Raw genomic sequence first — 12,157 nt, forward strand, 5'->3', positions numbered from 1 at the left:
TCTTTGAGTCTTTCACATTTAAACTGTCCTTGGAGATTCAGAAATGAAGGTGATGGAAGGGCAGGCAGCTTGGGGCAGTGGGCAGAGACTACAAAAAGGGACTAGATGCCACCATGGTCACCATCTAGCCCTATGGCAAATGGAAAGACAAAAGAATGGGGAACTTACGTGTGAGGGATAGAGAGAAAAACCAACAGAGACAGGTGGCAAAAAGGACAAAGTATGAGGCATGGGCATGAATAAGGGAAAAGACAATGGGGGACATGAAAAGTAGAGCAAAAGGAAAAAAGAAGTAGAGAAGGGATCACAGAAAAAGGGAAGAACAGAGAGGGTGCCTGCAGGGAAAAATGAAAAGGAGAGACACCCAGAGAAACGGAACAGCTCCTCCATCATCAGATTGCCTTCTTCATCTTCGTCTCTGTTTTTTTCAGATGGCACACTGACAGAAGATTAATTCAAGTCAGCTGCTGAAAATAATTATTGCATTATGGGAGCAGTAATCATTATTTAGAACATGATTAAATATGTCTGCACCTATTGACTCTGCCTATGATTTATGTATTTGTTTAGTCAATAGTCTAATGTAAATGATGTAATTAATTATAGATGGTGGTGTCAGGTCATTGGTGAAAACAATCTGAGGAGAACAAGGGCTCTGTTTTTTTCATGACAGATGCAGAGAAGGGGGGTGGGCTGAGTTGAGGGAATTCCAGGGGAACTTTTTCACGTGTGAATGGCGGCTTGGCTCTCAATTTGCATGTTGTCTTTCTCTTGTTCAGCCTTCGTTTAGAAATTGAAATAACTTGTTAAGCAAAGGGGAAGGGAGCACATGATTGCCAAGAGGACACCTGGGACTTGGGCGGGTGAGGAGGTAAAGAGCCAGCTGCTCCCTAACACAGGGGAGCGTGGCACCATCATTTACCGCTTCATAAAATTAAATGTTTTCCAAATTAAATCAGTAGGCAGTGTGCAGGAGGCCTACTATCTCTAATAACAATTTTTCAATCAATATTAGGAGCCTTGCCGTATGAAATCTGAGCTGGGAAAGTTAGCACGGGTTGGGGAGGGCGCACTGGGGGAGGGCAAAGGATAGGAGGTGGAAACAAGGTTTGAGTACTGAGGCTTTCAATCAAACCAAAGGTTTAAAAAATATAGATATATATGCATGGTGGATTCGCCATCACTGTGAGTCTATTCCCCGTAGATTTTTCTCTTAACTGATAATTCGGTCAGTCACATTCCTCAGAGGGAGGTCACAGGTCACCCCAGCCCCTGTCAGGCCTCAGAGAAACCATTTCCATTTTAATGCCACAGCTATAATCTATCAAAGATGTGATGTACAAGATACAATGAATTTAAGTGGTCTTCATATATCACTGAGCTTTCATGCCTTCACCTGGGTAATAGTCTGAATTACTCTCCCTACCTCACAATCTGTCACCCCCAGTAAAATAACTGCCATGCTGGTGTTAATGGCAGATTTGTCCAAATTGGGGCCACAGTAGCCAAAGTCATTCTGCATCATAAACTTTAGCATTCACTGCTTAGCCTGGAAAGGGCCCGTAGCTTAAAATTCTTCTGTAAATAATTCTGCAGACAGGCTCTGCTCATGTTTTTATTTATAAGTACTAAAATAAATCTAGCTGGGCCTGCACACAGCCTGCCTTCTCCATTTTCCTCTATCTAGTCCTCCACTCCTCTCTCTCTCTCTCTCTCAAGCCCATCTAATCTGACCTGTCACTCTTCCCCAAAAGGTGTCTGATAGACACAGGTCTCTTCCTTAGACAATAAACACAGCAGAGTTCAGAAGACTCAGCTAATAGTGAGTGACCTTCTCTGCAACTCAACCGTTAACCCTTCTTATTTTACCACTAAGTAGTAAAAGTCCTCTAATTTTACCACTAAGGAGTAAAAGTAGTAAAAGTTGTTGACACATATATCTCCCACCTAAACTATCTTTTGCTGTGAGACTCGTGTGCTGCAAACCTCCAGAGATGAAGGGCTCATGTGTCACCTTATTCACATGGCTTTATGCAACCCTCTCCATTTCTATTCTTTTCACCAGTTTCATAGTATATTATCACCAATACCCAATCCACTATTTTACTTGTGACTTTTAGATCAAAGGGGTCTGAGTTTCAGAGGATATCTGTCTTAACCTGGAAAATATTTGCCATCCCACCAATGGATCCAAATGATAGAAAAGACTTTACAATGGTTGATCATTTAGGTTCTAAAAGCCCCTGGATCAGACCAAGAAACACAAAGAAAGATTAGGTCATTTGGCTATAAACCCTCATCTCACCAGAGCTGCGATATAAACGTCTTATGATAGCGTAGCACCTAAGTTTGAGAAAGTCAAAGTACTTGTGCGATGTTGAGGGCAGACCTTGGTTTCCGTGCATCAGTCTAACATGATAAGAATACAGACTCTAAAAGAAATCTCATATTATAGATTTTCCAGGAAAGGGGTACTTTTATTTTATTCACAGGTTACCTAGTACTAGAGCCACCCAATGCTTATAATTAACAACCACAGATAAATGTATGAAGTCTGTTCATTTTTCAGAACTCTTTGCTTCTATGTCATTTAATGGCTTTTCTGTACCTTGTTCTTCATACGTGAAAATTGGGACCATTAGGACTTATAGATGTTTTACCTCTCGCAGCTATGAAAAGGATTAATGAAGTAAGGTTTATAAAATGTCTTGGGCCACTCACTCTTTCCATAGGGTATAGATTTCTAGAAATGGAGGCAAAGCTGTCTAGAAAGCTGATGGCTTGGTTAAAAGGCCAAAAAAAGTCAATAGAATTGAAATTATTAGGAAAGGTTCAGACAGAACATGGAGCAGCAATTATTCCTTCAGGTTTCAGACTGCTTGTGTTTAGCAACAACAAAAGAGTCAGCCCTCCTGCCTCTGATAGCACTTTCATTAAGGTAAACAGTATATTATTCATGCTGAGGGTTTCTCCAGCAGGCTCTGTTTGCTTCCACTTTATCTGAGCTTTTTTGCAGTGAATTGTAAACTCAGGAGATGTAAATTAGAAATATGCTCCTAGCCAGTCAAAATCAATGAAAACTCTTCCCTTATACTAGAAAGAAATTGTAATAAAATGAGGTCGAAAGAAGGAATGTTCTATCAATGTTCTTGAACCCACCATGGAGCAGACGTTATTGAACTCTCCTAAAGTCCAGTCACAACATATGTTTTCAAGCACATATCATACAAACCCAGTAAAAAGATGCCCTCATTCCTACAGAGTTACATGGCAGGCTCTTGAAGAGAGAGAACATCCCATGAGCATAGATATCCCAGGGAAATCACTTTCTCATAACCATGCACACTTTTTGGCCTGAAAGATTCTTTAAATTGTGACAGATATTTTTAAAAAAATTTTTTAACCTGATTCTCTTCTAAAAGAAACTAGAACTTGCACAAAGATTCCAAAATTCCAAATTCTAAAATTGCTTTCATTTTGTCCTGTTAACTTTCCTTGAAAAGATATACCCTGATTTTACCAAGAAATTAACTTCACTTCCCTACCATGGAAAGAACTGAACAAAGTTAGCAAATTGTGTAGCCCAACACTTAGAAATCATCATCCTAGATTCTCAAAGAAAGTAGGGAAATGTCCATCTAGGAAGCATCTGTCCATCCCCCCCCACACACACACACTTAACCCCACCCAACACTGAAAGGACAAGGTTTAAAAAGATAATGCGGTATGTGCTGATAACACTCAGATTTTCTAAAGTTGTCGATTTTCCTGTGGGAAAATACTTGCCTTGTAAAACAGGATAGGCAAGGCTTCATTGACCCCATGTGTGCACACTTTAGGAGTTTACAAAGCTGCTGAGGCAGTCAGGGTCAGATCAGCAAAAAACCCTGCCACTCTTCATCTTCCCAAAAAGTTTTCAGCTGGAGCCAGAGCTTTGCACTAGTTCAGAATATAGGGAAACCCCCTAAATCAGTATTTCTCAAACCTCAACGTGTCTAAAATTAGATTGCCAAATAAAAGACAGGATGCTCAGCTCTATTTGAATTTCAGATCAACAATAGTATTTAGTACAAATAAGTTCCAAAAATTACATGGGATATACTTATCCTTTAAAATATTGTTTGGGGGCACCTGGGTGGCTCAGTCAGGTCATGATCTTAGGGTCCTGGAATTGAGCCCTGGACCGGGCTCCCTTGCTCAACAGGGAGTCTGCTTCTCCCTCTCCTGCTCCCCTTGCTTGTGCTCTCTCTATGTCAGATAAATAAATAAAATCTTTTAAGAAGTAAATGTTGTTTGTCTGAAATTCAAATTGAACTGAGTATCCTGGGTTTTTTTAAACTCCAAGATCATGACCTGAGCTGAAGGCAGCTGCTTAACTGACTGAGCCACCCAGGTGCCCCAGTATCCTGGGGTTTTCTGTGGGTTTTTTGTTTGTTTGCTAAATGTAGCTAGCAATCCTAGAAATAAGCATTATGTGGATGTTTACAATGTAAATTTGATAGTACTATCATGGGGTCAGAAAATCTTACTTTTTAAGTTACTCTATGGAAGATTCCAGTGCACACAGACTTGAAGCCAGTCTTTGGGAAACATATCATAAATGTCAGAATGCTCTGCGATATACGAAAGTATATCAAAATGTTTTGAATGTAAAGGTGCTAGTTATTACAACTTTGCCACAGGAAGTCTAATATGTTTGCCCCCCTTCTAAAATCCCAAAGACAGATAGAGTCCTTGATCTCCCAAGGGGATAAGCACAAACAATACGAATTTCTGTCAAGGGATTAATGGAGCCTATTACCTCTTACTGGTAATTTTCCTTTTTCACATATAGGATAAACTGATTTCTGTTGCTGTATTTCTTTTGCAACTTGGGTATTATTTACAATAAATTGAATCCTTTCCATGCTTGACATACTACACTGATCTATGACTTTGCTTTCATTTTGTCCTGTTAACTAGAAACCCACTTCATCATGAAATATGTTCCTCACACTTTCCTCCATAGTGAGTAAAAACATTGATAAAGCATCATAAATTGTAGGTCATTTCTCAAAAGCTTCCTGTTACAGTGTGGATTGGGAGAAGGAAAAGTAAGTACTGATCAATGGCCACTTGATAAAATTTATGCTGAATGTATGGACAGAAAAGCAATGGATGTATTAGAAGCCGCATTATAAGATGCTTGCTTCACATCCAGACTTCATTCTTTACTCCATAATGCCAAAGGTAATTCAGCCTTCCTCTCTCTAGAAAACCACCTCCACCCCCAAAATATATTAATTCATGGAAATGTCTAGCAGTGATTTTTGCCTAAATCACCTAGATAACTATAACTGAAAAGGAAGCTACCAGGATGGTTACCCTGTCTTCCATTTATTTTTGTGTAAATCTTGCATACACATTGTTGCTTAAAGCCTAATTTGGACCAGAAATTTGAAAATAACACTGATCCTAGAACGCATAATATCACCAACATAACGAGACATGTCAATTTACTGTGTGCCAATAAACCTACCAGGCATTTTACCAGGGCTACCTCAGGCAGGACTTTACAACATTTTAGAAATGAGGAATTAATGATTTGGTTCAAACCACAAGGTAATGACTGGAAAGAGAGAGAAATAGGGAAAGAAGAAAAAAGGTGGGGGGAAACAAGGAGAGGGGGGAGATAAAAGGATGATGTGCTTTTTTTTTTTTTTTTTTTTTTTTTTTATGATAGTCACAGAGAGAGAGAGAGAGGCAGAGACACAGGCCGAGGGAGAAGCAGGCTCCATGCACCGGGAGCCTGACGTGGGATTCGATCCCGGGTCTCCAGGATCGCGCCCTGGGCCAAAGGCAGGCGCCAAACCGCTGCGCCACCCAGGGATCCCGGATGATGTGCTTTAAAACCTGTTTCAGCTACATTGTTTCCCAGTACTCTTTAAGCTCGAAGTAAAGCATTAAATATCTGAAATCCTTGAATATTCCAAGGAAATGATGCCTTCTTTGCCATAGTACAATATCCAATTTATCAACCTTTCCTTCCCTGGAAGCTGTGCCTTAGTAAAATTAAAATATTCTTTATGAGTAAATTCAACTATGAAAATAAGCACTTGCCAATACACCCTAATAATACAATGATGTAGAGTACCCAGTCCTACACCCTGCAGATTTTAGGGTGGCATACGCCTTAATGCAATAGGCTAATTATTCCTCTGCCAAGTCTCTTCAGCCACATATTGAGGAAAATGAACCTGCCCCTCAGGATCGGTATGAAGAATAGCTTATAAAAATGAGTGCGAAACCCTTTGCAAATACCAAGTGCTGTATGAATGCTAAGTAATAATAAACATCTGTAGGAATACAGTGAAACAGCCCAACTTCCAGGTGCTTTTTCAAACTGGACACCACCCATTTAAGATTCATCCATCATTCACCTTCAGGCATCCCTTTCTTTATGAAAAAATAAAATGGGCTGTCTGCATTGCAAGGAAACGGAAAAATTGAATTTCAAAGCATATAAGTCCCCATATCTTGGACCATTTGAAGTAATGGGTTATGTTATTTAGTTAATGAAGATAATGTTCATGAAGTAATAAAGGGGAAAATATACCAAGTCCCATCATGACTTTGTTTTCTGCTCAGAAGGCACAAGATTCTAGAGACATCATAAAGATACATGGCACACAGCCAGTATCACGCAGTCATTATGCCTGTTCCTAACTCCCCCAAGAAGCCACTTGTCTGTAATCCCCAAGCATTGTCTATATGTTAGAAGACCAGGGAGGTGGAGAAATATGACATTCATAAACAACATGACAATTGATGACTGTTATTCTGCAGTCCCTTAAAACAAGCAGGATAGAAAAAGAAAGGGAGGGAGGGAGGAAGGAAGGAGGGGGTAGAGAAGAGAAAGAAAGAAAGAAAGAAAGAAAGAAAGAAAGAAAGAAAGAAAGAAAAAAGAAAAGAAGCTTTTCTCCAGCAAATCATTTCCTTCAAAGATATGATTCACTAACATTTGATTTGACAAGTTGTAGGCACTCGTAACATTATTTTTCCCCTTTGTGTTCATTTGGGGAGCAAAGATTTATTGCCTCTTCTGAAAAGGAAAAGGGATGTACTAGAAATAAAAAATAATAGGGTTTTTTTTTTTCCCATTTCCCGTCTTTAAAGGAAAGCATTACTTGACCAGATTCTTAATTCTTTTCGGTCCCAAAATACAGTGAATCTTTCTCTACAATATTAAATAAAATTTGGAGACAAAAGCAAACAGTAGTTATGTTGTCGGGCAATAGGAGCTGATACATTTAAAAGTCAAATCCTCTCCCTATGTGAAGTTTCCTTTCCACACTGTCAATAGTCCCTGTCACTAGACTGGCCTCCTCTTTAAATGTAGTGTGCATAAATCTGCCACACATATGAGCCATATTGTATATGGGCTTGTACTGAATGTACACTAAGAAAAAATTATGTAAGCTTTCATTCATAAATACCAAGCAATTATTGTTGAATAAAGCAAAGAAAAAAAGACGCTGAGTCCTAGTCTGCATTGATATTTTTAGGTATCTAATAAAATGCTCTATGAAATAAAAACAAGTCAGGAGAGTCACAGACACTGCCCATAGAGTTTTATTCCTGGGTACAAAAGAAAACAGTTTGTTTCCTCCTCCTTAGTAGGTAAGTCAGTCTAAAGAAAAACAGGTAAACTTTGTTCCACATGCACTATATGAAACTAATTTCTATGACTGCTATTATATTTTATTGCTGGTAGAAAAGGGACAACCTCCCGTATAATATGCATATACATCCTTTTAAAGCAGTCCTAGCTCTGGCTGTTAAAATGGCAGAGAGCCTCTCAGCATTTCCATTATAAAACCTGCTTTTCAGGGATTTATAACTAAACTGAAGATTTCCTTCAGGGTGAAACAAGAATCACCAGGTCCCAGCTCAAAGCACAATTTTGCTTTCAGTTTTCTAGGAAGTTTGGTTTGGTCATTATCAAGTTATGGAAATGCAAAAATAAATAAGTCAAAGCTTACAGGGATCTGGCTTTTTTCTCCTTTTTTAAAACCCTCATGGAGCTTTCAAATAGCGTGGTTATCTGAAATTACATTTAGTCCAAAATATGGATTTCTTTCTTAAAATGGCTGCAACTTTGACATTTAAAGATTGGTTATTACACATGCATAGAAGCTGCTTCTCCAAAAGATACTTGGCAGTACTGTGCAATATTGTATGTATCACGCATACTTAATGCCCACTTTCCAAATTGACCCTCTCCTATTGCTAGGAGGAGGAAATAGCTTTTAACAGGAATGACAAATATACTACCAATTCAATTATTGTTTTATTATATTGCACTCATTAAAGATTGCTTGAAGAGTAGCATAGATTAGGCAAAAATTACTGAATTTCATGCATTATTTTAAAAGTAATTATTTATTTCCAAATTAATATTAGATGAAAGAGCTTAAATACCTGGCCACTGAAGACTTTTGGAAAACCACAATGGTAACTCTTTGCAGGGTCCAGAGGCATAAAAGAAAATAATTAAGATCAGAATAATATTTAATAAGCACTCACGGAATGAACCATTGTAGTTTCACTCAATGAGGATATTATGTTCCACATGCTCTACAATGTATTTGAAAACATACAGATTTCAAGGAAGTCTAAATAGGCTCATTTTTTAAAATAAAATTTAATTCATTCTCACTCTCACTTACATGGTATTTCTTTCCCTTAATGAAAATGCTGATAAAAATACATACATTTACAAGATGTGTTTAGGATGTGTGATCAAAAAGCTTTTATAAAGTTATCTGAATATGATCTCTATGACAAATCCAAATCCTTTTAGGAGTCGACAAAATATTTTTTAATTTCTTTATTTGAATATAGATGACACACAATCTTATATTAGTTTCAGGTGTACAGTGTAGTGATTCAACTCTATACATTTATGCTATGCTCACCACAAGTGTAGGGACTATTTTAGACAATCTCCTTTAAAACAAAGACATTAGTAGTCAAGACTTGTGAATAAAGCTAGCATAAGAGCATTGGTTTGGCCATAGCCAATGAAACTGGTTTGGTTTTGAGGTTTATTCTTTTTCTCCTGTGACCCTTAAGCCCAAGCTGAAAACAATATAAAAAAGGTAGTATAGAAAAATGTTTTTTGGAATGGAAGCATGATGGGAATGCATGACTTTTTTTCAACTCATGAAATAAATATTACATGCCTACTGCAAGCCAAATACTGTGCTGGGTGTTGAGATCACCAACTGGTGATACTGGTCATGTTCTCAAAGATTTTATGGCCTACAATCAATAAATTTTTGTCCTTATGAGTTAATATTCAAACTCAATCATATGCACATTAACCTATAATATGTACTCGTGACACTATGAGATTTAGACAAAAGACACTTCGGTTCTTGTTTCTGTTCAACAAATAACTGAATGAGTGAATCTTTGGAAGGGTTCAAACAAAAGGAGAAAGGTGGCTGTAACGTCAGTCAATAACCTGTCAAGAGACTGTATGTTTTCTCAGCTATCTGAACTCCTTAGGAAGAAAAAAATACATCTTGTGAGAATCTGTTCAACTGCTTAACCATGACATAATTGCTAAAAATGATATATAATCCTGAAGAATTTTCTAGTTACAATGCATTTTTACATACTTTTCCCCATTTGATCTTCACACTATGTCTGAGATAGGTTGCGTATTATCCCTTTTTTTCAAGATAAATTGAAGTTTGGAGAGGTTAGGCACACAGTTAGGAAGTGACAATTCTGGGACTAGTCAGGAGTCTAGAAACAATAAGATATAATAATAATCGGGTTTAAATGCAAATCTCTCTGAAGTTTGGATTGCCAACAAATCTTTTTACCATTCCAATATACTTATATTTTTGTTTCTTCCTTTCAGTAGCTGAGACTGTCATTCACCTGCCACAATTAAACCAACCAAAACACACAGCAGTCAATATTTCTGATGATCTTAGCTACTGCTTGACTAGTAATCAGTTTAACTTCACAGTAAGACTGCTTGGGCATTACAACAACAAAAAGTACAGATCAACTTTACTGTCATCTGGCTTTTCCTGTCATCAAAGTAAATTAAGACCAAGAGATTTGCTATTGAGGTAAAGAGGGTGTTTGAGTGCTTGAATCATCGAGAGAGGCTATTTATAGAGTAAAAATTGCTGTTTAAAACATGTCTGATCTCCATGTTACTCTGCCTGTGTACATCATCACTAAATTGTGCAGCAGGATAGAACAGAAGAAATAAATAATTGCAGTAAATTAAAATAAAGAAAATGGTCCATTTACCTCCGCCTTTTCTTCATTCTGCTCTTTAATCTGCAAGAACAGAGGCAGATCACTTATCTCTCTGGAAAGGACACTTGGCTGCATTACATATTTAACATACAGAAATAGAGTAAACATAGACATACAAAGAGTGTGGCTTATAGTAAAAGTATGTACAACATTGAAAAGAACATGAGACTTACAGTCAAATCCTGGATTCTAGACCTCCATCCAATGCTTGCTATGTGACCTTGATCAAATCACCTCTCAGCCTTAGTTTCCCTATAGGAGAAAATAAAATGTGAATAATGATAGCATCCTACTAGATCACGGGCAAAACAAAGTGAAAGCGCTTTGTAAACTATGCAAAGGACTGTAGACATGTGAGGTATCAATTTTAAAGTATTTTTATTATTATTTTCATGATCACAGGGGATTTTTTTTTTTAATGTAGGTTTTTAAATGCCTGAGAAAATGGGGCAGTCACAGAACCATGACTTTAAACAAACTTTATTTGGGCGCATGACTGACTGGCAATTGTGTGCAATCATTTTAGCTGTCACAGGCCCAGAGAAATGTGGGAGAGCTCTTCCATGAAATGTTTATATTTCATAAACAAAATGATGTGCTTAACAGTCAGAGCGATGGGAGGGTTCCGGCTAATGCATTTTCCAATGTGTGAGGCAGATTATTAATGCGCTCCAGTAGCTGTTAATTTCAGTTTGCCGGAATGATTTATGGGGAGGTAAAGGAGAGAGACATAATCTAATTGAGATCAGAATCACTGTTCTAGCAGCAAAGCACCAGCATGGGCCCTAGGCACAGCAGAATGATTAATATCTAATACGCAAATAATCCGTTAAATTATTATAAACATTACTTTTGACAACTCTTTTGTTGGCAAATGAAAGAGAGAAAAAAAGAAACAAAAAAAAACAAAAGATCTAAAAATCACCACTTTCTCTAATAATATTGTAAGGGCAGATTTTGTCAGGGCGAGAGTGATAGATATCATGATGGGTTTGAGTGTTATGATCAATTTTAAGCACACTGGGGAGAGATTTTTACCATAACATGGATGACAATTGAATACCCAGAACAAGATCACTCTTCAGAAACAAAAATGAATAACATCAGTTCTCGAAGTGCAGCTCTTCTCACACACTTATCATTATCCCTCTAGTAAGTATGCCAGTCCCTTGCCACTATGAAGGTAATCAAATGTGAAGCCTAAAAAGGAGAGGTAAACAGCCCCTCTCACGCCAGCTGCTTTTATTTTTTTTTATTTTTCTTTTTTTAATTTAGTAAAATGTACATAACATAAAATTTACCATTTCAACCATTTTTAAGTGTACAATTCAGTGGCATTAAGTACATTCATATTGTCATGCAACCATTACCATCATTCATTTCCAGAACTTTTCATCCTTCAAAACTGAAAGACCATGCCCATTGAACAACTCCTTATTCCTCTCTACCCTCATCCCTGGGAAACCATTTTACTTTTGTCTCTATGAATTTGACCTCTGTGGAACACATATTAGTGTAATCATTCAATATTTTTCCTTTTTACTTAGCATAACGGTTCTTCCATGTTGTTGCATGTGTCAGAATTTCCTTCCTATTTAAGGTTGAACAATATTCTATTGTATGTATACACCACATTTTGTTTATCCATTCATCGTTGGAGGACAGTTGGGTTACTTTTATCTTTTGACTACTATGAATAATGCTACTATGAAAGTAGGTATATACAAATATCTATTCAAATCCCTGCTTTCAATTCTTTTCTTTCACTATATTAGGGTATAACTGACAAAACTGAAAAATATTTAAAGTGCTCATTGTGATGATTTAGTAC

At 37.4% G+C, this 12,157-nt stretch overlaps 1 long non-coding RNA gene across 1 annotated transcript in view; it reads right to left on the reverse strand.

The window, feature by feature from the left end:
• Nucleotides 1–10,573, reverse strand: part of LOC144304349 (uncharacterized) — a 33,412-nt gene extending 22,839 nt beyond the window's left edge. Inside the window, exons 1-2 of the long non-coding RNA XR_013371251.1 lie at nucleotides 10,500–10,573; nucleotides 10,318–10,347 (exon numbers count right to left, since the gene is read on the reverse strand). This is a non-coding gene — a long non-coding RNA (uncharacterized LOC144304349). The remainder of the gene's footprint in view (nucleotides 1–10,317; nucleotides 10,348–10,499) is intronic.
• Nucleotides 10,574–12,157: the final 1,584 nt, after the last annotated feature.

This window comes from Canis aureus, chromosome 33, assembly GCF_053574225.1.
Source record: "Canis aureus isolate CA01 chromosome 33, VMU_Caureus_v.1.0, whole genome shotgun sequence".
In the NCBI taxonomy this organism is placed as follows: Eukaryota; Metazoa; Chordata; class Mammalia; order Carnivora; family Canidae; genus Canis; species Canis aureus.